A 13,602-nucleotide genomic window follows, 5' to 3' on the forward strand; every position below is an offset into this window, starting at 1 on the left:
GACAAAAGCCGAGGGAGCCCAGTCCGCCTGACGCAGAACAACCAGCTGTGGAAAACTTAGCCCTGCGGTTAACAGCGTCAGGACAAGCGTTTCAAGATAAATAGAATGAGCCGAGACCTAAGAACACATTAATATACCTCAATAATCAGATAGATGCAGAGTCAACAGATACAGCCAGTAATCCCTGACATCACTTCCCACAGGAAGTTGTTTCCTTATAAAGAGATAGGTCCATCTCCATCAGGTCTAGATAGTTTCTCTTTCTGTTCACGGCTAACTCAGTCATGAGACTGAACCAGACTCGTCCCAAACCATTAACCAGACAACCAAGGCTGATCCGACAGTCATCAACAGACCCAACGAGGGTAGCGACCCGAACCCGGGTTCCCCTTCCAGACTGTGACCTCCGCTGCAGTTCCCATGGCATTATGGGAGATCAAACGGCTTGGAAACACGTTGGGTTTCAAAATCACTCAAAGTGACAAAGACTAGCAGTTTTTCACTTTGCATCCATGAACATGTGTCTGACGACGGCGCTCAGAGGTCACGCGTTGCTGCGATGCTTGTTTTCATGGCAGGATGATTGAAGTTCTTCTTCAAGTTTCCTGTTTTTGTCGTGATAAATGGGCTAAATGATATGAAACTGGAGCACGCTGTACATTTATACAGCATGCTCACAGGGTTGGAAACAAGGATTGGAAGCAGCAACGTTGTTCAGGTGTCCAGGGAATAAAACGCATGAAGGAGGGATTAGGGTGAGACTCCAACACAGATTGAGTCTCAATGAAGATGGTTTCAGGATGAAGTTTGGTGACTTAATCCTGAAACAAGTCAAGTAGAACGTATATCCAGAACACGCATCCCATTGGCTGACATATTAGTGCAGCTTTAATGAGAGACAAATGACTCTGAAATGTGATAAGTTTGTGAGGTTGAACAAATATTTCTCAAGGCGATACTTCAATCTCCACCATTTTTACAGTCATTGTTAAATCCTGTTGTGCTGCTGAAGAAGGCGGGAAGTTCATGGCATCCCGCCATCACATTCCCAGCATTCCAAGGATGAATGTTCTGCATTCTTTTCAAACTTGTCAACAAAGGTGTTGACTGCACAACATGACGAGAGCTCCTGAGAACGACTGACTGACAACTGAAAACAGGATGCAGCATCGACCAGCGTCCGACCAATCAAGGACAAGACCGCAGAACAAGATGTCAGAGAATGAATTAATAACTGATAGTGAATAAACAGACAACGCGCTGCGTGATGTGGCAGGTAAGCAAATGAATAACTAAAAAAGTGAGTCAGTAACTGAATAAAGAGGGATTGAGCAAAAGAGTGACTCAGGATTTCGTCACGACTGTGTTCAAACGCTCCCGTGTTGCTCACACTACGTGATTACATTTGCATGCAGTTCATCATCCCCTTGTGCAATTTACACAACGTGCTCGACCCTAGAGCATTTGTAAATGGAGGGGAATACACGCTGCTCAATCCTCCAGCCTCAACAGGAAGGCCTCAGACTTACATGAAGGGAATATGAGCCTTTTGTGGAAGTAAACTTCCTGCACACACTTCCTCAAACATGTTACATTCCTGTATCCTGATAGCATATATATCTATACGCAGCAATGAAATCAACACATGAGGTAGTATTGTGTGTCAAAAACAAGGTAGAAGAAAGTTGCAGGTGTCATTTCTTGCCCCGCTTCATTCTTAGTCTTCACTTGTCTTCAAATATGTGAGAAGGAGAATGCAAATAATCTTGGCTTCAATCTCTCAGAAGGAGTGTTGTCACTACAAACCTTTGTGGCAGTTGTCATGTTTTCAGTGGACAAAGTATTGTGTTCTAATCTGGTGGATTTATCTGAAAGACAACTCACTACTTCTACCCGCTAGCTCCATATTCAATATATCAACCCATGTCAGTCTTTGAAAGTTAAAATAAGCTGTCAGACTCAGTGTGTCGAGCATGTGAAGTGAAATATCGAGGCTCATGATGGGAGACATAGTATTCCTGCTCTATAAAAGACTTATTCTGGGCTCCAGAAGTCAGAAAAAGATTTTCTCCCATCCGCTCCTGAACATGAGAGCAAAATATCAAGGTCAGAGTTCAAGCAAATAAACTAAAATAAACCAAACTCCATTATCGATATAATAGTATTCTTTTTTTTTATTTAAAACCCTAGCTGAATGAAAGCTTTGATCAATAATTCATGATTGGAAAATGTTGCAAATGACGAACAAAACCAAATCTTTTTCCATCGTCTAACAAACCAGTTCAATAAGTGAAAATATAGAAAAATACAAAAAATATTAAAAAAAATAATAATGAAAAGAAATAGTTAAAAAATAATAGTATAAAAAAATTATGAAAATAACAAAAGAAATAATAACAATAATAATAAATAGTAAAGTAAAAAAATAAAAAATAGAAGTGTTTTAGTCGATAACATACGATCATTAGTTTAGGATAGTGTTGGTGTTGTCCTCGTAAACGTAACGGAGCTTCACTCCTCATTAAAACCTTTTTCCTGGTTGGAGAAACAAGCCCTCTGGCCCCAACAAAGGCTTCATGTTTGCCTCCTTTAGAAGTTACTGCTGAGGGTCAAGGTCAGACACAGGTCATAGCAGCTCTGACCACAGATGGGAATAACAGTAAGAGAGCAGAAATCCCTAGGTGAGGCTACACCTCCATGGTCCACGGCCGGAAAATGTAATATATACAAAGGATGTGGAGCAGGTGTGTGAACCCGACGCCTCAGCCAAGAGCCATAAAGCTGCCTCCAAAGAACACATGAAAAGCATGTAGAAAGGCAGAGTTCCAATATTTAAAACAAGAAGACTCCAACCAAATAAGATCGCTGTGTCATATCAAATGATGAAGTTAAGAGTTGTGTCTTCATCACGGTAATGTTCTGTGGAAGATTCTAGCCTGACGACGCCAGCGCAGAAAAACACCTGCAGTATGAATCTGTGGAGACACAATGTTCTATAGTACAAGATGATTTATAGACAGGAGGTACCAGACATGCGTGTTAACGATGAACAGTGTGTGTGTGTGTGTGTGTGTGTGTGTGTGTGTGTGTGTGTGTGTGTGTGTGTGTGTGTGTGTGTGTGTGTATATATATACTGTACATATACATTGTAATTAGATGAACCCAACTGGCTTTTATTTAAAAAATTGTGAACATCAGCGTCCAAACATGTTTTTGATCTATCGCAGCTTTACAGAATCAAGACACATGATCAGATTTACATCACCCAGGCTTTAAAGTCCTGAGTCATCTCAGCAGAACACAGAACACACACCTACAGACGGACTTTTCCACCAACCACTGGGAAACACAAAGGCGGGAGCGTCTTTTTTCCAGTTGGTGTTCCTTCGGGTATCGGCGCTGCTTGGCTACCGTGAGGCATGTCGACGCTGCTGATGACAACCTCATCTCTGAGGGATTTACAGGCCAGCGTGTTTGACATGTGCCCCCCCCCCCCCCACACACACACACACACACACACAGACATACAGACAGGGGACATGTTTTACTGCAGGGACAACAGACTAAAGAATCCAGACCTGTAAGGTTAAGAGCCACTCGTGACACAGTGAACAGGCGTGTCTGCAGCATGTTGGGGGGGGGGGTGTAGCGCTGATCTGACAGACGCTGTATGTTAGGAACAGCTGGGATAGAGAGCTTGGCTCAAGTCTCATTAATGAATAGAGAACAGCAGACTTAAAAAGGTTTCAATCACTTCTTTCTCTTTCGCTTCACTCAACTGACTATATTGTCAGTTTCATTTCTACTTTTTATTGTCGTCTTCTTAAATTATCAATGTTGCATATATCAAATTATTGTTTCTTAGAAATGTGTGACTTACTGTTTGTTGTTTATTGAAGAACATATTGTAAATGAAAGGAAGTGGGTTTAAAGAGAGAATAGTTGTTTGAGCAACTCTTCCCAAGTCTTTTATAAGGAATTTAAGATTGATATTAGATTGAGGTGATATCAAACAGTCCTGGAAACCTTGACCTGTTTAACACGACTAGGGCTCAATTCAGTGGCTCTTTCCTGCAAAGCATGACATCAGGCTTATAAAAACACAGCTTGCATAGCAGCACAGCTAACACACATGAAGTAGCAGCACATCTGCTGACATCTGGGATACACATTCATGAGGATTTCTGTGACTTTGCATGTTGCGTGCAAAAGTGCTCCATAAGTCTAATCCCACTCAACACATAGAAAACATCAACCTGGGATCAAACCTTCTCTTTGATCCACTAAACAAAAAAATAGTAAAATTTAATTTCCCATTTGATGACAGCAGCATTAAAACGTTCTCACAAAGGAAAAGATGCTGAGTAGGAAACAGAAGGACAAACCTCCAGCGGCGGTTAGCGTTCCTGCTACAACACATCATTATCAGACGCTGTAGTGAGCAAATCGCACTCGAACAAATGTGTTGTACACTAATATCTGTTTCACTATTAGACATCTGAAATGGTTTATTGAAAAGATAAAATTTATTCAGATTTTAGACAAAAACTTTCAGTACTTTCTGGCCAACATCGGTCGTAATTTCTTCATAACAGGAAGAAAATAGAAAATTGCGAACAAGGCAAATCTACGATGTTACTTATTAAACTTTATTCCAGTGAACATTTGGTAGATTATTTCTTAATGGTAAAAATTGTTCCACTGAAGGAACTCAAGTCCTTTAAGTCTGGACAGAAGTGCGCTGCTAGGCGACTCTGCTAATAGCTGAACACATTCCACACTAGTTTTGCAAGGCAATAAAACTACGTTTAGGGCACTCTGGCAAACAGTTGGGAAGGAATCCAAAAAGGTAAAGCGCAAGGATGGAGGGATTAATCTCTTAGTGCTCAAACAATTCACTGACAATAATTCAACAACATTTATTGCTGGTTGTTTGTGGCTTTTTTCCCTTCAGAAATGAAACCGTCAAACCGAAGTAATAACCCCAGAGCAACTATATGGCTTTGAAGAAAACCATCAACATCCCATAATCTTTATTACACAAATCTTTATACTTGCAACCCAGACATGAGGCTGCAGTTTTATGCAATATCCTGGAAACCTTAAAAAGTATTTGGGACAATAAGTGATACAAACCAGAGGAACTCTTTGTGGTTGTGTGAAGAAAACGCGATCAGCACACGTTCGTGATGTTCAAATACCCGTCACCGTTTGACCCTCGGACTGCATTCCCTCCAAACAGAGCAGGTCCGAGCTGACGCTATCTGCCCGTTCACGCCTGCTGTCATGTGTGGAATGTACCAGCACATGACTCACATGAACACAGTGGCACCTCCACTGTGTGCACAAGCATACGTAGACAAACATACACCCACACAGGGAACGCCAGGCTGCTGGGTGGCGAGGATGGCGATGCCCAGAGGGTACGCGAACACGTTCACGTTCAAACAAAACCAGGAGAGGTGAAGGCTGGACGAGGGACGGAAAGAGAATCTGGAATACTGGCAAACTCAAAAATAATAAGTCAAGCAAACAGTGGAGGCTGAAGAATCATTAAGGCAATGGACACAAATAGAACGTTAATGCTAAGTAATAAGTCTCCATGGTTCGATTCATGGAATTACAGTACAGTAGTACCTCAAGATAGGAGCTTAATCCGTTCCCTGACTGAGTTTGTAAAATAACTAAAATCATTTTAATCCATACCAGCCTTGTAAAAGAGCCCCAAACCCCTAAATTATGACAAAATAATATTTTTTATTCAACCAATATACAAGTATGAAAAGAAATTCCAAAGTCACAAGAACACACGAGCTACGTCTTTACTCCACCAACGAGAACGAGATCCGGTCTCACTGAGGTTGTATCCATCCGCCGACTAGCAGTGGTGTCCTGAAGCACGGCTCATGTCTCAGATTTTGGTCATATTTCCAGGTCCTACTGTATTGCATGATCTATAAAACACTGTAAAATGTTGTATTATTTCCCTTTGCGTCAAAATCACACACCTGACAAGCTGAAACTTTCCTGCAACAACTAAGAAACAATTAAATATTGCTGGAAGTCTCTCAATCAAACAGATATTGATTCTGGTTCAGGTTGATTAATTAATACGTGGCTTTAGATCAGAGCAGAGTTAAGAATGAACTGGAATCGCTCCAGTTCGTCAGCATCTGCCTGCCTTCCTGCCCTCGGGCCCTTCAGTTGGGTCCAGAAGCCTCCAGCGGCTCCACAAGGAGGGCTTTCAGTGCAGCAGGTCGGGTGGGGGGGTGGGGGGGCTCATTCACCCATTGAAACACCAACACAAACACACCGGCTTCCCTTCTGGGCCTGTTTCACACACCGACTCCTCTGTATCCTTTTCATGTCAGGCTTTCTGTCAAGCCTGCAGTCTGTTGGCACATTCAGGTTTGTTGATGTTGTTAGGAGCTTGTGTGTGTGTGTGTGTGTGTGTGTGTGTGTGTGTGTGTGTGTGTGTGTGTGTGTGTGTGTGTGTGTGTGTGTGTGTGTGTGTGTGTGTGTGTGTGTGTGTGTGTGTGTGGAGTCGTGTTGATTTTACGTCATGACAGGTTTGTAGAAACTTAACTGGAAGAACACTGTCGCAAACACGCTGATGATGCATGTTGGTGAACATGAGATTCTTTAACCCATTCATGGTTGTCGTCTTGGATGTGGACTTTCAAAGTAAAAGCCTAGAGTTGAGCTCATTACTATAACTACTAACTACTGATTTTTGTTTATTTAGGGGGTCCCAAGAAAATGCAGAGAGGGCTGTGGCAGGAAGGGCATAAAGCATAAAAAACTTTGCCAAACAAATACGAACATCTAAAAAGGACGAGACGCCGTGTCGACCCTAATGGGACATGAAGACAGGAAGTTTTTTTGTGTTCTAATAATGCCTCAAGTGATGTCACCAAAGTCGTGACAAAGACTGACTCTTACTGTGACTGCAGCTGGGGGCTACATTAGCTGCTTCTACCATAAACGTCCAACTTCTGACCAATCCCAGATGTATCCCAGTTGCATTGAGTAAAGAAGGCAAACGGTCCATCATGGAAAATGGACTCCACTTATGTGGCGCCTTTCTGGTCTGGCTGACCACTCAAAGTGCTTGACAAGTGTATTACGTTCACACTGACATTGATGCAATGGCGGCGTTCCACCATGTGAGGCGCCACCTACTCCTGACCATGCAGCTACTCATCCATCAGGTGATGGTAACAAGACTAAACTAGTTTAGGGTCTGAAGGGGTTTCATCCAAGAGACTTGAGTAACAGACTTTTAACACAATAACAGATTATAAAAGAGCTCACATATTAACAGCTGAGTCACATAAGATGAAAAATTCAAGGATGTTCTATGAACACTGGACATCCTGAGTGTTCAGGGAGTCTTCCTGAACACTTCCTGATCAATATCCAACCAATCCAAACAGCCCCGCTCTGAGCTGCTTTGTGAACAAGACTCTATTCTATATCCTGTGCTGTGCTCCACCTTGATGCTGACTCATACATGCTGGCATTTCCCCCATTAAGGTGTCCATTGCTTGTGGAAAATGGTGCCATTAGTAGTGAAATTGCTTTTTGATTCTCTGAATCTCTAAATGCACTCTTTCACCTCATAAACCAGGTAAACCCAACCTCTCGCTCCTTTTCTAACACTTTTGACCACTATCAAGTTTCACATCAAATGTAGTTGATCATCCGTCTCAGCTGCTCTCATCTCATTCTCTCAGCCCAGCTTTTGATTATTTGGAGTGGAATTGCTCTGACTCGACAGCTTTGTCAACTTAAGCTTTGGTATCTTCTGTCTCACATATCTCCCAGCCGAATCGTTTAGCTACTAATACCTCTCATCCGTCTTCTTCTTGGAAGTACAACACTCTCAAAACTCAATCATTTCATGTTTTTCTCCATTGCTCCAATTATATGCCTGTCAAAGAACTCAATTATCAAATGAGTCATCTGGCTGGTCATTAAGTTACCATGACAGGAAGTGTCACCACGCCTACCGACTGGGCGAGAAACAAACACAAAATAAGGACTTAAGATCTGCAGCAGGTCTGCAAACACCATTTTAAATGTTTTAGCTAAGACATGCGCTAAAACACATGCGTCCTTGTCTTTAAACACAAGGTGGGGAGGGTTCGCGTCTCTTCCGGGTGATCCACCTCTTCACATTTGTCTTCAAGGCAAAGCAACAAAGCCCTGGCGTGACCCAGTTCTTAAACATGTCACAACAAACATGAAAACCATTTTATATCCCAATGCAGTCAACCTTGATCTAATTGGCAGCAAAGATACACACGTAAAAAGATCTAACAAATTTACTGTTTGGAAATGTATCAGGTAACAACTAACATTCAGTCTGTTTACTGAGTGGAAGGAGTTTGTAGGCCGGTTGCTTTACGAGGGTGGGTGTCTGAGATTTTGATGAGTCAGAATATTCAAATATGAAGTACACTGAAAACAAGTTCAACAAATCTTGAGGTAATACGCTGAGCAGCAAACACGTATTTTACATATTTTACAAAATGATCATGTGTATAAGTGTTCTTCTTCAATAAGACACTTCGATAAACGATGGAGGCAGATTGTAGACCCTATGCCCCAATGGGGGCAAAGAGGAATAAGTCCAAGTCAGGCTGAACCAATGCCACGCTTCAAAAATGAGGCCTCAGGCTTCAGTCAAGACGTCACTGGTGTCAAACTGGTTTTAGCCCTGGCTGTGTGCGAACATGTATGTTTGCTCACATTTTAGGAGAACACATGGAACCGACTAGAACAATGACGCAGCACAGGAACCCAGAATGGTTTGAGTTTGGACCAGGATCACAGCTCACTTTTCCACAAATATGACACACAGTTTCACTCTGGTCCAGAATAACAATGGCAGGAACACAACACTGTTGTTTATTGCTCCAGTCCCTGTCCATCTGTGGGACAGTAGCCCTCACTGTTTTTGGACTATTACTAGTCGTATGTAGCCAATCAAAGAGTCAAAGCCAAAGAAGGAAATTATTAAATGATTATGACCCTAACTTATCCAATTTTAGTCTATGCTGATATGAATAATGATCCCATCTGTGTCTTAAAGCGGCATGATCTGAACCACATGTTTTGATCATGTACAATCGTAATATTTAATTGATTTTAGTTCTGAACATTAAACTCATCATCACAAGATGACCACAAATAAGAACGTCATGGATACACTAAATAACACGGAATAAATTAAAAGACTAAAGTCAACACCCTGGAACGACTTCATACAGAAACATCATCTCTGCTAAACTATGAAGGGTTTTGTTCACCAATCACAGTACATTAAACACAAATCCAATTTAACAATTTATGACCTTTAATTTTAGAAAATACTATTAAACGTTCATCTCTTTCGTGAGATCTCCGCGTTGACTGACATGTTTTGTGCAGATTTTCTTTAATGTATCTGAAACAATCAAATGCTCTGACAAAGAACCTGTTTTATTATCACTACACATTCAGCACTCGGTCTTCATTCTGGAATAGACTGACCCAGCTTCAGGGTGTGTCAGTCAAGGACGTGACAGAGGACATATCCAGTTTTGTCAAAAACACTCACGCAGAAGTCATTCAAAAACAATGTTCATGTTGTGAAATGTTAATGATATAATCTAAACTTACAAAGAGGAATAGGAGACAGGTACACTGGTTGCAAGGCTCAGTATAGATTTACTCCAGCTTCAGTCATTAATTGGTTAAAGCAGACACAACATAAGTCAAAAAATTATGTAAGTCAAATTAACTCATCTCCAGGCTAAACTGAAGATAACCATTCCTGTTCTGTACTTTATTCATGAATGCATTTTCAATAACATTTGGTGAATATGAATCCATTTTAAGCTCACAAACATTGAATTCTATTTTTTAATACAGTACAGACAAATGTCTTCGTCTCACCTTCAGCTGCTTCTTCCTCACTGTGGGTCACGGGGGGTTCTGCGGGCTTATAATATGATATTATATGTTTTTATACTTATTTAGTGTGCAGTAACACTGTACACTGTGTAGTCACTGACAGCAGACTCCTTGCTCCTGTCTTCAAACTCCTCACGCTCCAGGGAATGAAACTTTACACTTGTGCTTCAGTGGAATTACAGAAAGTCATTGGGGTGAAATTTGGTTCATTGATTAAGTTACCTTAAATAAGAATTCCCACATGACATTTTTCCAGATGAATCACAAGCATTAATGTCGACAGCTCTAAATCACATCTGAATTCTAAATTAATGTCTGTAAGCACACTATCCTAAAACAAATCATGTGGGATTGCAAATGAAGCCAACGGCCTCAAAGAAAAGAGAGCAACACATCAAGACTTCTCTCCATGGACTGTGTTCATACCTGACAACTGGCACAAACCTTAAAAAAAGGAGCAAAAGAAGCACGAGTACTGTACTATGAATTAGTTGAGGCTGATCACACTCAGTAGATGTGGCCTCACTCGCCAGCGTGTTTCCCCTGTTCTGTCCACCGCTAGCTTAAACAGAAGAAAGTTCCTACCAAAGTCTGTTTTCTCTTTCTCCCTCATTTTCACCTTCCCTGGGGAGCCTGTGGTTTTGCGATGGTTGGAATTCCCATAAATGTCCGATCTGTACTCGGTGTAGCTGAGATTACCATAAATCACCCGGCATGATTTGCTGTCTGTCTGCATGACGCTGAGATGTGTCGGCAGAGAGGAAGAGTTGGACGGAAAACCGGAGAAACTGAGAAAGCTTGATGAGGCATAAAACCTGCGGTAGGAGTTGAGACGTTAGCCTCAGAGCCAAGACGTTCACAGAAACAGACCTACCGCACCTAGCGTGAAGGATGACGGGCCCTACCAGGAGCAGGTCTAGTGAAACATCGAGAGTAATTTCCTGCTGTCATGTGGTGACCATTATTGAAGTTGACCTAAAGACATCGCATTAGCTGTGACATGTCACGCAGAAAAAGAATTAACGCTGGTGGGAGACACTGGTGTGACGTTCAGACTGATAAATGGGTGACAGTTCTTTCCTGCTACTGAGACAAAAACTGATGACCACAGGGTGTTTCCACGTGTCTTCTTGAGGGATTCAAACATAACGAAATTTGACATGTTTGCACAGGAACAACCTGTGGAACCGTGAAGAGTACAAAAACAGTCCTGACATCCCTCCTGCTGAAAGCCTTTTGGTTTTCACCTAGTTGGTGTTTCCTCAGTCACCACGTCCCCTTTGGATTTACTTCTCAATAAAAACAACATGCTGCCTACCAGGGTGGACACTATTTGTGAGATCTCAGAGACCACATTCATCAGTCAAAGAGCATCTTCTGTTCATGTCTGCAGCTCACAGTCAACTCACGAATGTGAATGGTTCCTGTGGTATAGGGTGAGGGCTTTGTGGAACCACTCATGTTGTTCAGGGTCATGGGGTTCACCCTGGATAAGTCAAGGAGTTCACCCTGGACAAGTCAAGGGGTTCACCCTGGACAAGTCAAGGGGTTCACCCTGGACAAGTCAAGGGGTTCACCCTGGACAAGTCATCACTTCATCACAGGGAGACACAGAAAGACAAACATCCCTTCACACTTAATGTGAAGTTGGCGGTTCAGCTCTACCCCATGTTTTTGTTAGTAGGAGGAAGACTAGAGAACCTGGAGGGAACACTACACCACCCTACTCTACCCGACACCACCCTACTCTACCCGACATCACCCGACTCTGTGCTAAAACAAACATCATATCGATGCTACACCCGTAAACTTTAGTAAATCTCCTGACATTTCTCAAACAGGTCAGTTTGACACATAATCTTGGCGCTGCCTTCAGCCCTGATGTTACCACAGGTTGAACCACAGCAGACAACACTCAGATCAGCAGAGGTTTCTGGAACAAGTGCTCCTGTGTCGGCGAACAAATCCAGACTCATTCAAGTCCACAGCCTCTGGTTCATCCACAATGCTGTTAGTGTACATATCAACGTGTAACTCAAGGGAACACACTCATGCTCAATCACATGCTAACAAGTTCATATGTGAGGTTTGTTCGTTGTTGTTGACCGTGTCTCAGTATGGAGACGTTCAATGATTCCATATGGGTGTACGGTGGAAGGCTAGTTAAAGCTAGCTAATGCTACACTGGCTCAGTTGATGTTACTTGTACCTTTAAATCTATGACTTAATAAGAATATAAAAGTCTCTGGTGTTGGTTAGTAGGAAAAGAGAGTGTTGAGCATCCTCAAAGAAAACACGGCTCTTGTGGCAAACTGAAGGATGATGTGAAGAATCATTTGTTCCCCCATCAGCACCATGAACTGCAGTTCAACTTTCCAGCTACGCGCGGACTAAACATGGCTGTTATGGTTTGTTCAGCAGGACACAAAAGCCCTCTGTGAAGGTGTGAAAGAGGCTTTCTATCGACCAAACTCCCACAAACAAACAGAGGATCAGAGCCATAAAAAGAGGCCTTTTTCAAAAGCATCATGCCGAGCTGAAGGCTCGCTGGATATCGAAACACCTCAGAACCGATGAGGTTTGAAAAGCTCCTGCGCTTCAGAGCAATTACCTCCAGTCCATCATGGAAGCTGGACTGTGTGAGCTATTTTTAGGTAGAGCGTACTGAAGGCATGACAAGCCAGCTGTGTTTCCACAGCTTCACATAGGGAGGACACGATGGAGGAGGAGGAGGAGGAGGAGGAGGAGGAGGAGGAGGAGGAGGGATGAGAGAGCAGCGGTGATTAAGTTTAACTGGCCTCATTCAAGCTGACGTTTACAGACTATCTCCTGGGCTTCAGCATCAGCTCTCCGCTGGAACGCCGTGATGATGTGCTGCTATAGTTTTCAATACATAGTTTCAAGAATGCAGAGTAATAAAATGAAGTTTTCCCTGAATGCACACAAGTCATTGAAGACTCAGTTCCTGGCTTGAGCCCCAGACATTTCCATCTTGACATAAGAAGATAAGAATACCTAGAATTTTTTTATAGCAGCATCTACGAACCACTTCTAACATAATGGAACCAGGAACAGCAGCACAACAACACTCCAGAGTGTCATCTTGGATGGAATGGTGTTACTCCCCAAGTAACCATCTTTACCAGCTAACTCTGTTTACACAGACATCCATGTGGCCGTGTTCAAACCTCCACTTCAGCTAAAAGGCGAAGCAACGACTTGCCATAAATTCTCTGTAATGTTTATATGTAAAGGCGAGGTAGAAAAAAGTCCCGCCTTGAACAGGACGTTTCAGAAGGGTTATAGTTTATGAGGCTGTGCAGCAGCGCAGAAAAAAGTCCTTTTGTTCTTCTCTGCAGAAGAAAATTAATGTTTTAAATTATGTGTCCATCAACGTCAGGCGCTTCCACAAGACGGCATCGAGCAGTCACACTCCATAGATGTCGCTAATAATTTGGCTGGCAACATATCCGGAGCGTCTTCCCGCCTCTCGCCCGCTGGCTGGGATAAGGCTCCAGCAACCCCCTTGACCCACGAAAGCGGAAGAAGCAGTTTGGAAATGAATGAACATTAAAAATGTGACAATATGTGAACTGACAGAGGTTTTTACACCAATTTTGTTTTGTTTTTTTCTTCATCTTG

At 42.4% G+C, this 13,602-nt stretch overlaps 1 protein-coding gene across 4 annotated transcripts in view; it reads right to left on the minus strand.

Moving 5' to 3' along the window:
• The window catches only part of LOC137605804 (rap guanine nucleotide exchange factor 6-like), a 105,751-nt gene that overhangs the window by 91,080 nt on the left and 1,069 nt on the right, over window positions 1–13,602 (minus strand). The window lies entirely within an intron of this gene.

This window comes from Antennarius striatus, chromosome 13, assembly GCF_040054535.1.
Source record: "Antennarius striatus isolate MH-2024 chromosome 13, ASM4005453v1, whole genome shotgun sequence".
In the NCBI taxonomy this organism is placed as follows: domain Eukaryota; kingdom Metazoa; phylum Chordata; class Actinopteri; order Lophiiformes; family Antennariidae; genus Antennarius; species Antennarius striatus.